This window comes from Natrix helvetica, assembly GCF_964273705.1.
Source record: "Natrix helvetica genome assembly, chromosome: 3".
Classification (NCBI taxonomy): Eukaryota; Metazoa; Chordata; class Lepidosauria; order Squamata; family Natricidae; genus Natrix; species Natrix helvetica.
Genome location: NC_138549.1, coordinates 16,172,445 through 16,189,467, shown reverse-complemented (window position 1 = coordinate 16,189,467; position 17,023 = coordinate 16,172,445).

Genomic DNA, 17,023 nt, shown 5'->3' with positions numbered 1-17,023 from the left:
TCGTCAGTAGAGGCAGTTATTTCTTTCCCTGGGCACGATAAGGATATATCTGCTGAATATAACTCCACATTGGCGACAGGAAAGGGCATCCGGCCAGTAAACACTCAGCTCCATTCAATTACCTAGACTCCATCCTACAAGAGAGTATGGCGGTCATTAAATGAATATGATATAGTAAACCCACCTCTAAGTAGCCTTGAGTTTCTTGAGAAAAGGAAGGATATAGAACTTGCAGATAAATGAATAGTGCATACTGTCATGTTAAAGGCTACAGCCTTGTAACTGTAGTATGCAGTACAATACCAGGGTGTCATGATACACAAAAAAACACATCCCCACATTAAATTATATCTAGAAATATTCTGAAAAAATGTTATTTAAGTAAGAGTAAGATCTTTAATCTGTTAAAAATCTGGTCCCAAGGTTGCAATTCTGATCCTGAGGGATGGTAGAAACAGCACTGCATAAAAAGGGGAAACAAACAAACAAACAAATAAATAAATATTATTAAATTCTTGAAATCTTCAAAGAATATGAAATGAGGATCCTGCCCAGAGCTTTCTTTTTTTAAAATATGCTATTAGTCAAAGGACAATGAAACAAAGAGACCAAATGCTTCCACTTTTTATTACATAGGTGTTTAGAAATTACAGATGATGGCCAGCTAGTGAGGATGCTTAAAACTGGGATGGGGAGAGAGGGTTAAGAGGGGAGGATGCAGATAAAAATGGTAGTAATTTGTAGTAAGGATTTGAATGCTCACTTGCCAGACAGGGACTAATTTAAACAGCTTCAGGCTTGATTTGCAGCTTGTACTTCACAATCCCATTTCAATATATTTGTGATTTATTCCAGATTCTTGGCATGCACATCTCATAAAATATGGAAGCCTGTCTAGCATCCTGCCAGGCTGTATCCAAAATGAATTAGTTAATAGGTGCACTTCAGCCAAGCTATTTTGATACATATAGGTGAAGAACTATATTTCAATGTTACTAAATTCTTTAAGATACATGGTACAGAAGGCCACCAAGAGTATATATACTTTTAAAATCATGAAACAGAATATATGGGTGTGGCATACTTTTCGTGTGAACATCTTGGTGATGCCATTTTGTTCTTGGCACACACATGAAGAGCCATCAGAAATAATGAAATGGGCATGTATTATCACATGTGGTAGACATGTGCAAAAGCAAAGACATATTGGACAAAAATATGTACATGATTATAAAAAATGTTAAAGCAGCATATAAATTATAAGCCATTTTTGTTAGACATAGTATCAGAAAAATATGACAAAAGGAATATATGCTTAATATTACATGTTTTTACAGCAGCAAGAATTGTATTTGCATAGTATTGGAAAAATGAGGAAACACACAGAGAAGAAGATGTAATTTAAAAATTTTAGATTGTGCAGAAATGGACAGATTGACATTAAAGATAAAAGAAAAAAGAAGACACGAGTATTTTTTGAACATGGGACTTGTTTTACAAAAGGTTGGATGATAGAGGTAGAAATTAGGAGCAGGAAAAGTATTATTATACAAGCAAAATGATCCAGACAATACACTGTTCACTTATGGCCACTTATGTATGTAAAGTGAAAATGTATAAATAAACTATTAAAAAAAAGAAATAGTGAAAATTATAACCAAAATGTTTTCACCTACCGATTTCCCCTAAGTTCTCAAGTCCATGTCTGATTTTTACAAAATTCATATAAACTCAATATATTAAGACAAAGCATCTTTAAAAATACATTCTTTGGGAATATGCATATGGATACCCTCAGCACATATACATTACAAATGTGTCCTAAAAATACATTTTTGAAGGTGAATGGAATAGTTTTTAGCAATACTATATTGACCAAGTGGGACAACTGGTTTTCCTCTTCACCCATATTGTTATCTTCCCTTTTGATCTTCTTTGTACACAGCTTCAATACAATTGAGGTACCTAAAAAAAACTTGCAGAAACAGGACATAACTAAATTACAAATGATTGTATACAAATTAGGTGTGGATATGTTCATGTGTGTGTGTGTTGTATTTGAACCTGGGCTGTATTACATATTAGGCAGGAGTCTTAGCCACTAAGCCCAGGTTCAAATCCCAGTAAGGGTATGGCTAGCTGATGAGAGCTAAATAGATCTATACTAGTCTCCCTTTATTTATTTATCAGCACAAATACAACAAAAATATAAAAAGGCAACATTAAAAATAAAAATATGGTTTTCTGCCTGGATGGTTTTCTGTAATGAGCCGAAGGACAGAAATGAGGGAGTAGTGAGCTTCCTCCCATATTTGGGCCTAACACACACACACACACACACACACACACACACACACACACATATATATATATATATATATATTCACTTTCATCTTTGTTCTGTACCTTCCTGTCTGCCCAATTAATTAGTTATAACTTACTTTCCTTCTAATTTTCTTTTTCATACTTATGTTCCCGTGACATTAGACCTGTTCCTTGAAGCAGAAATCTGTTTCTCTGGTGGTTTGGAGAACATGTGGAAGGAGAAGCAGACAACTAAATCTATTCTGAAGAACTCTAAATATACCTATATACAAAATGAAGACAGTTCAGTACTTTGTATCCTAATAGTGCATTCCTTTGCATGTGGACCTGTCAGTCAGCTTCATTAAACATGATGATGATGATGATGATGATGATGATGATGATGATATCATTTTTATTTTTTAGCATTATTTTTACAGCAGCTGAGTATGTGGTCAACAGTTTCATCAACTTCTTTGCAGAGTCTGCATTTGGCATCATCAGAGGATTTTTCGATTTTGGCCTTAATGGCATTTGTTCGGATAGCTTGTTCTTGCGCAGCCAGGATTAGTGACTCTGTTTCTTTCTTCAATGTACCTGTTGTTAACCATAACCAAGTTTTTTCACTGTCCACTTTATCTTTCATTTTTTCCAGAAATTGACCATGCAATGCTTTCTTCTGCCAACTCTCCATTCTTGATTTTATCACATCTTTTCTGTATTCTTGTTTCGTCTGTTGGGCCTTCAGTAGATTTTTATTCTTTACTTTGATTAATAGATATTCTTGATTTTCTTTTAAATAATCAGCCAGTGCATGTTTTTCTTCTTCAACTATTTGCTTCACTTGTAATAATCCTCTGCCACCTGATTTTTGGGGCAGGTATAATCTATCAGTGTCACCGCGTGGATGTAAACTGTAGTGCACTGTCATTAGTTTCCTGGTTTTTCAGTCCAAAATGTCCAAATCAGCTTGTGTCCAGTTAACTATACCAGCTGTGTATCTTATAACTGGTATTGCCCAGGTATTTATGGCCTTGATTGTATTTCCACCATTTAATGGTATTGGCCATGCATAGCTTTGCTTTTCCAATTTTCAGCTCGCTTCTCAATTACTTCTTTCTTATATTCAGCTTTTAACTTAGTTGTCTTCCAAAGGCCTCCTTTATTTACTTCCTTAATCATTGGTTCTTCACTTTTCTGGATGTAATCATTCAAGCTGCGTCTTTCTTCTTCCACAGTCTGCTTTACTTGTAGGAGTCCTTGACCACCCTCTGCTCTTGGTAGATACAATCGGTCAACATCACTTTTAGGGTGCAAAGCATGATTCATTGTCATAAGCTTCCTTGTTTTTCTGTCCAAATTGTACAACTCCATCTGGGTCCAGTCAATTATTCCTGCAGAGTATCAAATTACAGGTATAGCTCAGGTATTTATGGCTTTTATGATGTTTCCTCCACTCAGTTTAATATCTTGCGAATTTGTCGAATGTACTTGGCTGAGATTAATTCCTTGACTTTATTATGCATTAAGTCAGAGGCCTCTAAAATCCCCAAGTACTTGTAGCCTTCTTCTGGTTTTACTGTCTTTATCATTTCTTCATTCTCAAGTTGTATTCCATCATCTTCTAGGACCTTGCCTGCTTTGGTTGCCATTGTTGCACATTTGTCAATTCCAAACTGCATACCAATGTCTTGGCTAAATTCTTTTGTGCTTTCAATTAATAAATTCAGTTCAGCTTTTGTTTCACCAAACAGCTTCAAATCATCCATGTACACCAAGTGTGAAATTTTCAGTCCTTTCTTTGCAAGTTCGTATCCACAGTTCACCTTCTTCAAAATGGTTCTCAGTGGTAGCATTGAGAGTATAAAAAGTAGGGGTGAAAGGGAATCACCCTGGAAAATACCTCATTTAATTTCAACTTCATCCTGTTCTTCTCCATTAGCCATAAGCTTCGTTTTCCAGACGTTCATTGAAGTTTCCATGAATTTTTGTATGTTGTTGCTGATACCAAAGATTTTCAGGCGTTTCTTGATCCAGCTGTGGGGAACTGAATCAAACACTTTCTTATAGTCTATCCAAGCTATGAATAGCTTGGTTCATCTTTTCTTTGAATTTTTTAGGATTAGCTTGTCAATCAGCAGTTGGTCCTTTGTTCCCCTTGAATTTTTGCAGCATCTTTTCTGTTCTACAGGAAGCAAGTCATTTCTTTCCAAGTATCCGTACATTTGGTTTGCAATGATACCAGTAAGGAGCTTGTATGTTGTTGGCAAACAGGTGATTGGCCTATAGTTTCCAGGGTCCTTTCCTATTTCTTTATCTTTTTGGATCAAAAATGTCCTTCCAGTTGTCATCCATTCATCATTTTTAGGTGTTGTTAAAATCTAGTTTATTTGGGCTGCCAATCTTTCGTGCATACTTGTAAGTGCCTTTAGCCAGAAACCATGTAGCTCATTTGGTCCAGGTGCACTCCAATTCTTCACTTTTCTTGACTGCCTTTGCACCATTTCTTTTGTTATTTTCACATCTTCCATTTTATGCACTTTAATTGAATCCTTAACCTGCTTGATCCATTTTGCATTTCTGTTGTGCTTCTTGTTGTTTTCCCACAAATATTATTATTATTATTATTATTATTATTATTATTATTATTATTATTATTATTATTATTATTATTAGCCAAGTATGATTGGACACACAAGGAATTTATCTTTGGTCCGTATGCTCAGTGTACGTAAAAGAAAACATACATTCGTCCCGAATCATAAGGTATTTTATTTCATTCTGTAGCACAGGCATAAAAATGTAAAAAATATATATTTTGTCAGGCCTGGAAGCCATCTTTTGCATTGGGCCTTCAGCCTTGCCACATTTAATCCTGTGGGAAAACGGGAGAAGGGATTATATGGAGTATGGGAGATATACAGTCTAAATAGCATTCCTTTCTCAGAGAGTCAAGGACATCTTGCCCTGCACCTGGAGTAGTGTGACTGGGAGGCATCTCCATTTGGGACGATGCTTGATTGGATCATGTGATGGAGATGTGGGTGCTGGGCAGGGACTTGAACTTTCTTTTGGGTGACAAAAACCTGGAAGCTTTCAGATTCAGATTTTCCCAGATGTGCCAATATGACATCTCTAATAAAATGGAACTTTGAGGAAACTCAAGCCCTGGAGTCTTCTTTTGTTGGGGGTGTTACTTGGAACCCTGACATATGTATTGTATTTCTAGTTCTGAAGAAATGTAATTTGATCTGAACAATTAACAAACTCGGTAATTAAAGCATGCAGATATTTAACAAAACAAGGGGAAATAACTTGGTTATTTTCTATTCATAACCATAATTTTTCTGCCCAGCTCTGCAAATATTTCTTCTCAACATCCTCCAGTAATGTTTTAGTTTCACTCAGGACAATCCCACATTACAGTCTATGTTGCTTTTCTCCCTTGCTGTGCTTTCCGTTTCATGAACCAACTTCAGAAATCCCATTCTAAGCTGCATTTTGTTCACACCAGAGCTTATTTGGTTTTCCAATTTAGACTTTGGTTACTGCAAGACCTGACCATTTATTCCCCGGTTTCTTGTTCTTCCTATCCAAGTCTTGAGTCTCTGACCATTGCATCAATCACCTTCTTCAGAGAAGATATGTACAGGTAGTTCTCGATTTATGACCACAATCAAGCCCAACATTTCTCTTGCTAAGTGAAGCATTTGATAAGTGAGTTTTGCTCCATTTTAGGATCTTTTTTGACATGGTTGTTAAGTGAATCCCATTGATTTTGCTAGTCAAAAGGTGATCACATGACCTGGGACACTGCAACCATCATAAACACATGCCAGTTGCTAAGCATATGAATTTTGATCACGTGAACATGGGGTACTGCAACTGTTCGAAGTGTGAGGACCTTTTGGAAGTATTTTTGGTACACTTACATCTGGTACACCTAAAACACTGAATAAGTTGTCCCTGATTCACAACTACAATTGACCTCATTTTTTTGTTGCTAAGTGAAACATTTGTTAAGTGACTTTTGCTCCATTTAGGACCTTTCTTGCCATGGTGGTTAAGTGAATCCCTGTGATTGTTAAGTTAATAACAAAGTTGTTAAGTGAATCTGGCTTCCCCATTGATTTGGCTTGACCTAAGATTATAAAAGGTGATCACATGACCCCACTGAAACTATCATAAATATGAGCCAGTCAGTTGCCAAGTATCTGAATTTTGACCACATAACCATGAGAATGTTTGCAAAATGGTGATAAGTCAACTGTCAACGCCGTTGTAAATTTGAATGGTCATTAAATGAACTCTTGTAAGTTGCTGACTACCTGTATTTATGTACAGACAAAGGCCATGACATATATTCTCTTTGACTGCCAACTATATGTTTCAGCCAGAACCAGCATTTAAGCTCACTAATTGATAGGAGAGCCTTTCTTTCTGGAAATGGACAATTTTTCTTTTGGAAATCGATTCTCTCTGTCTCTTATATTAATTATTCCCCTGGGTCTCCGCTTTCCCATTCAAAAAAATATTTAGATCCTTATCAATGGCATCTCATTTTTCCTGTCTTTCTACATCCAACTTTTACTGTGGCTTAGATAAGCTCTCGTTCCCTGTTTTTTGCGAAGATATTTGTTATCCTGCTATGCTGCTTGAAAAGGAAATCATATATTAATAGCTTCCATAGGGGGTAATTCTATTAGTCTCTTGCAAACAACAACAAAAATATGTTCTTCCTCAAATATGAACAGATTTATCACGCATATCCACAACAGCTCATAATTTGTTAGATTTCTAACGGATGTTAGTATGCTACAAGATTCTGCAACCTGCAATAGCTACAAATGTTCAAGAAAGGATATAATTTTTCTGAGAGAGAGATAGAGATAGATAGATAGATAGATAGATAGATAGATAGATAGATAGATAGATAGATGGATGGATGGATGGATGGATGGATGGATGGATGGATGGATGGATAGATAGATAGATAGATAGATAGATAGATAGATAGAGCATTAGTAACTTATTGAACAGATTTAAATTCTTCAAAATGACTTGCTAAGTGAAATTGATGTATCTTCATTTATCTCATGGGTATAAGTGATATATATCTGATTTCTTATATCAATGCATTGATATAAATATATTAGGAGTTATATATTTTGTTGTACCAAAAGCAAACCAAACATCATATTAAAGTATGTTAAAGAAGTGAGTACACCCTCTCACATTTGTAAATGTTTCAGTATATCTTTTCATGTGACACTCGGCTACTATGTAAAGTAGTGAGTGTACTGCTTGTATAACAGTGTAAATGTGTTGTTCCCTCAAAATAATGCAACGCACAGCCATTAATGTCTAAACTGCTGGCAACAAAAGTGAGTACAGTGAGGAGGTGTACTCCCTTCTGTGATATACTGGCATCTATGAAATATACTCTTAATTTATGTTGATATACTGTGGCAATTACCTGCAAATAAGGAAAACCTGTGAATGCTGAAATATTTCCTATAAGTTTTGAGTGATTTTTATCATTCTTATTTCTAACAGATGGTATTTGAGGATGTGTATATATTGTTGCTAGGGTGGAAGTTTTTTTGGTTTTAGTGGGTCAGTTTTGTAGCACTGGGAAATATTCCCTTTTTATTTCTGTCAGTGAAAGTTGATTGAACCCTGTGTTAAGATGTGATATCATTTCAGGAAGCTTGTGGAGTTTCAGTGTAAATCATGTGAATATCAGTCAGATCAGTCTTTGGAGAAGTACAACAAATATATTCTGTGGTTTAGGAAAAATAACAGTCTGCTCTTCCACAGCACTGAAAATGATTGATGATTTGGTATGGCAAATTTGACAGTGATAGAGCAGGTTTGTCAACCAAAAGCATCTTCCATTCTCTATTTCCTACCATGGTTGTTATGAGGTTTAAGAATAGCATTAAATTGAAAGAGAAAATGTAGGTGCTCTCTTTTTTTCTCCCTCTCATGCAATATGGTGACATAAATTATTGCACAAGCAATAAAAATAAATGGCAGTGGGTAACCTTGAAAGACATTGGCTAAATTATTTGTTAAAGTTGAATACATCCAGCCTTACCAAACTATAATGTAGGGATGTTAGCCTGATTATATTGAATTGGTTTTCTTTTGTAGAATGTTTGTCAGTCAATCTGCCTGCCTGCCTGCCTGCCTGTCTGTCTATCATCTATCTATCTATCTATCTATCTATCTATCTATCTATCTATCTATCTATCTATCTATCTATCTTCCTAACTACCTACCTACCTACCTACCTACCTACCTACCTCTCCATCCATCCATCCATCCATCCATCCATCCATCCATCCATCCATCTACCCAGCCACTCATCCATCCATCCATCTCACCAATCTGACTATAAGCAGCTTACGTGAATGCACATCCACAATCCTCCCCCCCCTCTCAAATACAGACAGATGAGCCCAATTATTTGCACCATAATTCAACAATAGTGTGGCCTCAATTACTCTCCTGGCCTCCATGGCTGGTAAAACCATTTTAATTTTGAAAGGTGTGGCTAGCCAAACCTCAGGCAGTATGGTATTCCAGAGGGCAGGCTCAATTATGGAAAACAGCTCCCATTAGAAAACAACCCCTAGTAGATGGGACTTGAATCTGACTCCTACTGCCCAAGGTATCAAGATGGGGAGACATTATGAGAGTAACGCAGTCCATCAAATGCCCTGGCTTCATGTCATGTAGGTTTTTTTAAAAAAAAAACTGATGTGATTCTTTTTTTCTAAACTGCTTTAATTGGCATGTTCCTTCTCCCTGTTTTCAATATGTCAGATTAATTTATCAAGGGCACACTATAGAATAATTAATTGCATTATGTTCATTTACCTTATCTTTCAGTTTGTATATGAAGTAAATGTATGATCCCTTGAGAGGGTCCATTAATAAATGAAGGGGGTTAATTTTTCTTTTTCTCATTTTAGAGAAGCACAACTTCCATTCATACATTTGACGGAAGTAAAGTGAGACCAATTTTTAATTGTCTTAGAGATCTACTTCAGGAGTAATGGTGCCTGAATATTTAAGGTGGGTTTAGAGTTTGTGTATGGGTGAGAGTCAAATAATAAAAAAAACCAATGCCTCCACTTCCATAACTTTAACTTAATTAGAGATAATTTGATTAATAAAACAGGATAGATTCCTTGAAATGAGCTCTTCTGTTAGCTGTAATTATAAATTGGCATAATCACTCCAATTCGCCACGCATTTCTTTTTATCAATGATCTATAATTTTCTTAAAACCACAGTAAAAGAATTCTATGCTGTTTTTTTTTCAACTAGATCCTGACAAAACTTCTCATTGCTTTATTAGAGTCAAACAGATGCCCATGAATTTATTCCTTTATTTTTTTGGGGGGGAAAAGATGGAAATTATAAAGTGCCAACTCCATACTATGTGGCAGGGGATAAGACTGCAAAATCCAACTGCACAACTGCTCCTTGGAGGACTTGTTTGAGGCCTAGTTTTGTCATGTTGCAGCCAAACTTCATTCTAATATCTCCAAAGGAAGGTGTGGGAGTCTACCAGTTCAGACCAGTTCGGGCGAACCTGTAGCTCTGAAGATCAGCTAGGAGTGAACCGGTTCACTCCCATGAGCATGTGGGCCCACCCACCTGTTGCTGCGTTTTACCTACCTTTATCTTCTCATCTGAGTCATATGGCAGAGTGAATTGCCACACCTCAGCTGTTTTCCTTCCCAAGCAGCAATCCAGAATGTAAGTATTATTTTAACTGCACACACACCCTCATTGTATATCCTGGTGCATGCACGAGTGCTTAGCAAACCAGTAGGATTCCATGTGCTCGGCGAACCATTTGTTAAACAGGTAGGATCCCACCGCTGTTCCAAACTGTACTTAATTGTTATTTCAATTTTTTAAGCATTACAACATAGGGTTCTGACCTGACAGTGGTTCCAGGCTCAAGATACAAAGATGTAAAAATAATTATATACATTAAAAAGGCAACATGTAACCATGTTCCAGAAGCCAACTGAATTTTGTTTTACCCTTGAAGTCATTTCACTTCTCATCCAAGAAGCTTCTTCAGAACTGAAGAAACTTTGGAACAACCATAACCTGGATAACTGAGAATCTCCATAGATATGTAACCATGTGATTTCCTGTTCATATCAGTTTTAAAAAGAAGCGTTGTGATGATATTCCATGGGTTTGCACTTCATTTCTTAGTTATCATGTCCTTGACCACATTAATCAGTTCTTACCTGTTGACCATCTCCCCCTCCTTCTCTTCCTCCTCCTCCTCCTCCTCCTCCTCCCCCTCCTCCTCCTCCATCTCCATGCACAATATTCATATCAGCCCAGTTAGCACGCTGAACAAGCTAGATTTGGTGTGGATTTTAATTGAGTCTCCTTCATTAATCAAAAATTTAACCATAGTACATTGTTTAAAGGTAACGGTAAAAGGTTCCCTTCGCACATATGTACTAACTTTAGTGAGTAGTGTTCATCTATGTTTCAAAGCCAAAGAGCCAGCACTGTCCGAAGACTTCTCCGTGGTCATGTGGTCAGCATGACTAAATGCCGAAAGCACACGGAATGCTGTTACCTCTCCACAAAAGTGGTCCCTATTTTTCTATTTTCATTTTTATGTGCTTTCGAACTGCTAAGTTGGCAGAAGCTAGGAGAAGTAATGGGAGCTCACTCCATTACGTGGCACTAGGGATTCAAACCGCCGAACTGCTGACTTTTCTAATCGACAAGCTCAGCATCTTAGCCATTGAGCCACTGCATCCCTCCTAGTACATTGTTTAAAGTACACTAATACGTTCTCTCTGAAGGCTTTGGTGTCACAGTCAATAGCAGCAAAAACTTTCTCAAAGCGTGTTCTTGCTAAAGAACCCAAACTCACCATGACAGAAGTGGGGAAAAAACCCTGCAGATGCCAAGGAATACATCAAAAGTTCTATTACTTTGGTACTGCCATCTCTTGGCAATTTATACCATTGGAGGCATTATTGTTCATTCAACCCTCAGACCATTTGTGGAAATAGGCCACACTTACTTTAGCAAAGAAATTTGCAGTATAGTTAAGAATTTTGGATACATTTTCTACTTATTACAGAAATAAAAGAATTGGCACTTTGCATTTATTTATGTCACAACTTCTTAAGAAAAATAAGGTCAAGCCCCATGTAAGAGAGATAGAGAAAACTGATGTGCCAAAAGAATTTTGGCAAGGAAAGCAATGGAGAAAAATAGACCTGGTTTACTAAGTTACTGTATAATGATGTATAATCATGACAGATAAAATAACTCTTTTTATGCTTGTGTAGACAAAAAGAAGGAGCATTGCTCCCTGCAAAAAAAAAATGCTTACTCGAATTAGAATAAGCATACTTAAGGTAAAATGAATGTAGAAACTATTGAGGCAATATAAATGCTATAAATACACTAAGTAGGACAGCATTTCTGAAAATTGTGCACAATTGTGGGTCACCAAAAAAGATATTCAGAAAATGAAGATCCATTTAAACAAACAACCTCTTCTCTACGTTTTCTTATTTCAAAGCATGGGAATCTACATTTTTTGCTGAATGAGATAATCATTATGAATTCATTAGTTTACATTACACTACCTTTCCCTATCCTCTCTCTTTTAAAGGACTTCTCAAGCTAAATTTGTAACACAATATCCTAGTCAAACATTTGCATACTACTTGGATTGTTTTCTATGCCCCATATCACAATGACAACTCATTTAAAATGTTATTCTTTGAAGTTCATACTGAAGGTAGTGGGTGTGTAATCCAGCCAAATCTCACTTCCATCGTAACCCTACTTCTTTGTACCTTTCTTTTTGAGTTATTTGTCAAAGCTCACCATCCTCCTTAGCACAGCATACATAGACTTAGTTGCATTGGACACCTGCTGACTTTCGGACTCCTGTTGCTACTTGCATTTACACATTTCGATGATCCAGTTTTTTTTGTTACTGCTTCATTCTCACGGAAATGTTGACATGCAGTATGATACACATATGAAGGCTTGCCAGCTGACTGTTGATATAAGGATGGAAGAAGTGGTGTGTGTGTGTGTGACAGAGAGAGACAGAGATAGAGATAGAGATAGAGACAGAGACAGACAGACAGACAGACAGACAGACAGACAGACAGATAGACAGACAGACAGAGACTCTCTGTGTGAATATGAACAGCTATGGTGAACCTCCTGGTAAATGTCTCTGGATAACCTATTGAAAATCACTTCTGTGGAGGATAGTTTCTTTGTTTTGAGTTCTAGGATAAGAATGTTATCGGGGGGGGGGGGGGTAGTGTGCATGTGTGTAAACACCATTCTTGTCCTCAAGTGTTTGAAAAGATGAATGTAGTTACTCTGAATAATATTTTCAATTGAAGGAAGTTTGCATCCTGTTCCTATGCGCAATTTATTCCAGTCATGTCTTTGAAATGTACAGTTTTTATTGCCCAAGATTAAAGGAATTGCTTAAACGTGCATTTATGACGATCATGACAATTACATGCCCTCTTATTTGCTGGGATTGGTCTTGCAGCTCATAGAGCGTCTTTGCGTGGTATACAAAAGATTAAAGAGAACAGGCAACAAGCATGCGGATTCAGAAGGAAATATAAAGAGATAAAGCTGATAAAATAGACAGGACCCACCTCAGGTTATATATATCATCAGGTATTTCTTTTTGTTGTTTTTATTATGTTTCTGCTTATGCTATACTCAATAGAAACACTAGCATTCTGCATTCCAAGTTCAGACTGCCCTAGGAGCTTTTGACATAGTTCTACAGAGGAATTAATGACACTGTCATTGTATAACTGTCTGGTTTGGCATCACAATCAAACAGGACAGGTACAGACTTCAATGAATAGGTAGGACTACAGAAAAAACCACAGTTGCAACCAACCTGCCTTCCACTGAGGATCTGTATACTGCATGGATCAAGAAAGAGGGCTGAAAAAGAAATATCTGCAGAACCTTTACATCCTGGACATATTCTGTTTCAACTCCTTCTCTCAGGATGCCACTATAGAGTATATAGTACAACTAGATACAAGACAATTTTTTCCCTCATATGATCACTCTTCTGAACATATAATTCCCACAGTACTATCTTATGTCTAAGGATATTTATTCATGCAGTAGGACTGCATTACTATTATCTTTCTCATGTTTTTTTATTATCTTCTCCTATTGGTATCCTATCAGAGATGGTATTCAGCCGGTTCAGACCGGTTCGAGCAAACTCTTAGCGGAAATTTTGAGTAGTTCGGAGAACCAGCAAATACCACCTCTGGTTGGCCAGGCCTCCCGCCCCCATCATTCCCTCTCCTGTATTCCCTTGTTTTTTTAGCTCAGCTGATTCGCACAGCAGAGTGGATTGCCGCACTTCAGCTGAGCTAAAAAACAGCTCAGCTCGCCACCACTGACACCGAAGGCGGTCTTTGAGTGCTGCGCGCATGTGCAAAGTGCTCTCTCATCGAACCGGTAGGAAAAGATTTGGAATCCCACCACTGCTTATTATTATTACATTACTTTGTTGTTTGTATGTACATTGAGAGCTTATGCACCAGAGACAAATTCCTTGTGTGTCCAATCACACTTGGCCAATAAACTATTTCATTCTCTTCTATTATGGATCTCTAGACTTCACATCCATAGCACATTCTCTGACAATGTAGCATTCTTCCTTTTTTCCCTCCCTTATGAAATTGCCTTTTCATTCATGACTGATTAGCAATTACCTTTCTCTCTTATTCACTGTCTTCATCTCTCATAAAAGCTTAGTGTTGTTAATTACATCATGGTTCATTACTTTGTTATTCCTAAGCTTAAAAAAAAACCTAGCTTTCTGTCTCTTTTCCATATTGCAACACAACTGAAAAACAAATAAGAAAGTGAGGCTCAGCTGAAACTGCCATCTCCAGTATCCTGGTCTTGCAAGCTGTTGTGGAATTTGAGCTGCCCTCTGGTTTACAAACACATTTGAAGGACATCCTTGCTGCCACAGAATAAGAGTCTGCCCACAACTTACAGAGGTGCAGACTAAAACACAGATATTTAAAATAAAAGGTTCTGCTCAGGCCAAAAATACTGACAGAGATCTATAAATTACAGAGATGCCTGGTTTAGAGAAAGAAGGGGAGGACGAAAATAAGAATTCACTGGACAAAAAAAATCTTATAATACATCTACCAGGTTTCACTGAAAATAAGAGAGAGTCTTATTTTCTTTTGACCCCAGAAATAAGCTCTTGGTCTTGTTTTTGGAGAGTTCTTATTATTTTTGAGGTGCAGAAGGTGGCGGAAGTCACCTCATGGCTGCTGCTGTGTTGCAATATTTTGGGGGAGGGCTTATTTTCAGGGGAGGGCTTATTTTACTGCATGCACCCAAAAGCCCAATTGGGCTAATTATTTGGGGAGGTCTTATTTTCAGGGAAACAGGGTATGTTTGATAACCACCGTTATCTTGATCAACAGATGAACTCTTAAGGGGAGAATATAATAAATTCTAATAAACCATTAATGAAATTATTGTCATCATAGTTGGAAGGGATCTTGGAGAACCAACTCCCTGTACTAGCAGGAGACCTTATACCACTTCAGACAAATGGCTGTTCAGTTTCTTCTGGAAAGCCTCCAGTGTTGGAGCACTCCCAACTTCTGAAGGCAAGCAATTCCCCTGGTTAATTGTTCTTGCCATTAGGAAATTTATCCTTAGTTCTAGGTTGCTTCTCTCCCTTATTAGTTTCCATGCATTGTTTCGTCTCTTGCCTTCTGGTGCTTTGGAAAATATGTTGACCCCCTCTTCCTTGTGGCAGCCCCTCAAATATTTTAACACTGCTATCATGTCACCCCTAGCCCTGGAAATTACTAATAAAATAATAGCAATGACAATAACAATAATGCCACTTGAATACCATTGGCATTGACAAATTCATTATCAGTCAATTGCAGAAGGCAGCAGTTCTATCCTGCGGTGATATCTGTAACATCCTCAAACATCCAGATCTGCCTATTCCACATTCTTGATAAGGATTCTATTGGTAGACAAAAATTCCAAACCCCAATCTTAACATCTGGCTGACTTCAATGAGTAATAATAACAATAATAATGACAGTAATTATGGCAGGAAAATTAAAGAAAGGTCTTCAACATTAATTCCCCCCCCCATTTCTATACTTCCTTGTTTTGGGGGAATTGCTGAAATATTCTTTATCAGATTGACTTCTCACTATATTTGAGAAATGAGCAGCTATTCCTTTACACAATGGTAGAATTGATGAACAATGCTGGGGAGAATGAAGAATTAAATTTAGTAGGAAATACCATCTGCCAGTTTGAGCAGCTTGGGAAAAAAAAGATATCCCACTGGTTTACTGCTAAATTTGCTGCTTGTAGATGGAAGCCTCTACCCTGCTTGTGTTTCATGCTTAAAATGAACAGTCTAATTATTTTCTAAGTGAGTGGAACCTTACGTACCATAAGCAAAAAACATAACCCCAGTTAAAATTTAACATTATGGAGAATATTTTAGGATTCCCTAGTTCTGAAAACACCACACACACACACACACACACACACACACACACACACACACACACAAATGCCGAGATAGCTCTGTGCATTCCTCAATCAGCACATTTTATATCTACGCTCTGTAAGCATGGGTTGCCAGTTTTCTTGCACATTCAATGCAAGGTGGATTACTTGAGATACCACTTCTCCTCAATTATCTCCCCAATTAGGTCTAATGGAAAAGGATCCAAGTTCTGTTTGTCCATTGGGAAGAGGACATTTTCCATCATGGCACCCACCCTTTGAAATATTATTCCTCCAAAGACCAACCAAACCTGTTTTCCTTTCCTAAAACCTTAAAGACGTGGGGTTGTAATTGGGCCTGGTGGTCTAGAGGGATGGCTGAACCAGAGTTGGGATTCACGCATTTGGACTGCTTCAGGCGAACCGGTAGCTTCAACAATCAGCTGAGGAGCAAACCGGTTTGCTCCGATGATCAGGCGGGCCCACCTGCCCCTGTGCTTTAATTACCTATATCCTCTCAGCTGATTCATGTGGGAGAGCAGATTGCTGCACCTCAGCTGTGTTACTCCCCAGAAGTAACATGGAAGGTAAGTTTTGTTAAAACTGTGCACATGCATGGAGCACGTGATTACTGAACTGGTTGTTAAACCAGCAGGATCCTACTACTGGGTTGGATCTATAATTTTGCTTATGTTGATTGATTGATCAATTGTTGATTGATACACACAAACACACACACACACACACACACACACACACACAATCTGAGATGGGCAGCCACACAGAATGAATGAATGAATGAACATTGGGCTGCCAAATGAATGAATTAATGAATGAATGAATTTCTCTCACCAATTTTTTCCCCAATCCTGTATCTTTAATCAGAAGCATCATGTTAGTGCTTCCCACAAGCACAGTTGTGTTCTGAATTAACAGGAAAAATTACCAGTCTTATCACTACAATGAGGTGACATTAATGCTATAATGGTTATTGATGGGATGCCAAAACAATTACATAGGAACAAGAAAGTTTTCTTGAACAATTATAATACACCAGACATAGATCCCAGTTCACAATGCTTTGATATTTTCAGCTTTATAGTAGTTCTGTTTAAGTATCCCTTCC